Genomic DNA, 3,977 nt, shown 5'->3' with positions numbered 1-3,977 from the left:
AAAAATGTGTTAGACCACCTTGTTTTCTTTAAGTTATTGTCCATTTTAATGCTTGGTACAACTAAAGGTACATTTACAAATATAATGACAAGAACAAAAACGGCTGATAAGAGTTTAATTTAAGAGCTGATATCTAGACATTTTCCATGGTTTTATTCATAATGATTTTGGTTATTATCAAGAAAACCATGGAAAATGTCTAGATATCAGCTCTTAAATTAAACTCTTATCAGCTGTTTTTGTTCTTGTCATTATATTTGTCTGAACAAATGTACCTTTAGTTGTACCAGACATTAAAATGTACAAGAAATTGAAGAAAAAGGCTGTTATAATTTTTCCATGACTGTAGTTTCTCAGCATATTTTTGCCACAAAGTCAACTGAAGACGAACCAGAAGACCTAACTCTTATTTGGTGAACTTGTTTTGTGGACCAGACCCGAGGTCAGGATGTCTCTTGAAATGTGTCTAAAAGCTTTTTTTAGTAACATCTATAGAGTAATATCTGAGAGAAGGCAGCTCACATCTCCAACACTAAAACGACCTCGACTGGTAGAGAAAGCTCTCCAGGCTGAAAGTCTGAGAGAAAAAACTCTGAAACTGAGCTGCAGTGGACTTCAATCTGAACTTGTGCCAAAAGCTTTACATGGTTATCTATTTATTTAAAAAGTGGCGGTGGAGGTGGGGACTCCAAAACTTTAATCTTTCTCACAGCACTTTGTAGCACAAGTTTCTGGGGAAAATGCACAGAATCACAACTTCTTAATGTTCTGATTTCATGTTCCAACCTGAACACAAGACGGCTGCTCTGAATGATTGATGGCAGAGAAGTGTACACGGCTATAAAAAGCACATTAATTGCAGGTTTATTATCTTATGAGGTCAAAGTCTCTGTTGGCTCCATCAAGCTAAAGATAGAAGCTCAAACGTTTGACTGCAGGGACAGAAACTTTCACCTGCTATGGGTTTACTTTTGTGTCTTCATTTTGCAGGTTTGAGAGCAAAACGATGTATGTTTATAAGAATGCAATTAAAGTAAATAGTTATTTAAGATGCAGATCCAAAATTTTAACAGCAATCAAAACGTTTGGATTCCTATGAATACATTTTTAGTGTGGAAGGTTTTGCTCTCAGATTTATTCTGATTGTATCACAAAGACACAAACGTCCCCCCATAGTCTACTTTCACTTTGGCACTAAAACTTTGTTTTACAAATGATTTATCAGAAAATATGGCATAAACACTGTCAACATCAGTCTGTTTCATCCTGCAGGAGCTGCAGCTTTTAACCAAATCCTGTCAGCAGGAGTCATGCAAATAAAGTCAAGTCCCAATTTTCATAGATACTGAAGCTAAATGACACTGGAACAGGAACTCTGACGCACCGAGAGGATGAATTCACACAAATTACAGTTTTTGAACCTCCAGAGGCTGAACTTTGGGTTTTATTGGTCCAGGTTTCCACACTGAGACAGTGGAGTTGAATGGGAATTCAATAGACGTTTTAAAAGCATCAGAATTTTCCCACAAGTATTTTTTTCAGTAAAACAGTAGCCCTATTCAGCAGGGAGATCAGTTAATGTTTCTTACTACAGTAAAATAAAATAAATCCCATTAACACATTTTTTTTTTTTTGTCACGTCAGGAATATCTGGAACCCAAACTATCTGCACAGACACACCTGCAGTAGTTTTTAGTATTTCTTGTTCTGTTTTTGACCTTTTTAAAGCACGGAGCCACTCAGCTAGTCCGTCACGCCCTGCACAAGCAGAATAGTGGAACGTTTCCCCCTTAAACTTTTCCCAAAAACACTTTGACTTGCAAATCAAAAGTGCCGTTTATGAGTCTGTGTTACAAAAGATTATTTACAGATTGTTTCCGTGACGCTTTGAAAGGGAAAATCCGTTTTAATCCAAAACTTGTTTCTTGTCTGTTTTGTGCACTTTGTGTTTTTAGGCTCCGACCTGTTTTACTGTACAATGTAAAATAAATTATTTTATATATTTATATAACTTGTTTTAGCGAAGCTTGCACTATCAACATGTTTGCCTCATGATGCACTTAAATAAATTCCTTTTTGAATTCCAGTTTGCCTTTTTTTTTCCTAAGAAGCAGGACAAACTTTTAAAGTTGAACTGATCTTTTGAAAAGAGAGTTACAATACCAGAGCTGAGATTTACCTGCACAGCTCAAACTTGAGTGTTTTACTGTGCAAATGCACCAGTTAACCCTTCATATAGTCTCCTGTCGACCAGAGTCAAAAATGACCCCCATAACATTAGACTGGTTTAGGACATGAAAATTAACAACTTTTTTTCTTCTTCACCTTTTTAGGCAACTCAAGACCAACACATCGATATATAATTGTCAGATTTTAGTCCAATATACAAAATAAGACCTAATTTCAAGTGAAAAAAGTATTACAACCTGAATATTTTTCAACAGTTAAAAAGTTTCATTAACTTATGTTTGGAAAGCATTGTACATTACATGTATATATATATATAACATGTTTTTCCATTATTATTGGTCAATTTTAGTCAAATATACAAAATTAGGCCTAATTTCAAGTGAGAGTAAGGTAAAGTAATAAAACCTGAATATTTTCTTATATGTCAAGTTTTGGTCAAACTCATAACTTTCATAGAATTGCTTGCAATTTTCAGCAGTTGTGCCCCTCAGATAAACACACACTCACAAGCAGGTACATATCTTCTCACAAGGACACACAAACACACACTCACAAGCACACATGCATGCACACATAGATAATTTGGCCCTAATTTTGTATATTTGACTAAAATTGACCAATACAATTATATATCAATGTGTTGTTCTTGAGTTGCCTAAAAAGGTTAAAGTAAAAAAGAAAATTCTACATGTCTAATGTCTGAGGGGCCTTTTTGACCCCCAAAGAATTGGTGCATTTGAACAGTAAAACACTAATTGAATTAAATTCTTTTAGAGGTTGCTGACATTAAAGGGTTATTTTAATGAAGTTTAAGAAAATCAAAGGAAAAAATTGGTTCAATGTCCATTAAAACATTAATACTTCATGGCCAAAACAAGGGTGGTTTAATCATTTTTTCCATGACTGTATATTAATGGTATGATGAAAATGTTTTGGGGTCAAAAAGGAGCCCAGGAGCAGAGAAAGGTAATTCTGGCTCCAGCAGAGACAAATCCCAGAAAACCTTCAACACTTTCTCACCATACTGTCTGTCCCTCAAACACCAAAAGTCTCCCTCTGCTGGTGGAGAACACACGCTGCAGCATTTACTGACACGAGAGGCCTTTTTATTTTTTAGCAGTAAGAAAGGCTCGGGTGTAAGTCATGAATTTAATAAAGCTGCTTTGTCCTCAGCTGCCTCGGCTCACTTTGACACAGAGCATCGTTCCTGTTATTAGTGACACCTGCTAAGACAAATTATTTCATTCTGCCTGTATATAAAGTTTAAAAAAATGTTCACCATGTCATGTTGATATCATTGTTTCAGCACAGCCTCATCTACAGGATCATCTCAACACATCAGAATATGATGTAAAAGTCCATTTCCAGTAGTTCAAGTCAAACAGCTCCAACCAAGTATTGAGTCATATAGATGGACATATTCAGAGGCCAACATTTCCATATTAAACATACTTTTTAAAACTGGTCTTTTGTAATATTCACATTTTTTGAGACACTGAATTTTAGGTCTTCATTAAATGTAAGCCATAATCATTATAATTAGAAGAAATTAAATAAATGAAGACATGAAGTGTTTCATTCTGTGTGTAATGGATCTATATAATGTGTTATTGCACCTTTTTTAACTGAATTACTGACATTAATAAGCTTTTCTATGACATTCTAATTTATTGAGATTCACCTCTACATGAACTGATAGTTATTTTTCATTTTGACTTACTCAATCAACATTTAGAACCAAAAGAGCACAAAAAAACCCATAAAATCTGATTTATAAAATGTTTTTT

The sequence above is a fragment of the Centropristis striata genome, chromosome 7, assembly GCF_030273125.1.
Source record: "Centropristis striata isolate RG_2023a ecotype Rhode Island chromosome 7, C.striata_1.0, whole genome shotgun sequence".
NCBI lineage: Eukaryota > Metazoa > Chordata > Actinopteri > Perciformes > Serranidae > Centropristis > Centropristis striata.
Note: the sequence above shows the minus strand (reverse complement) of the source record.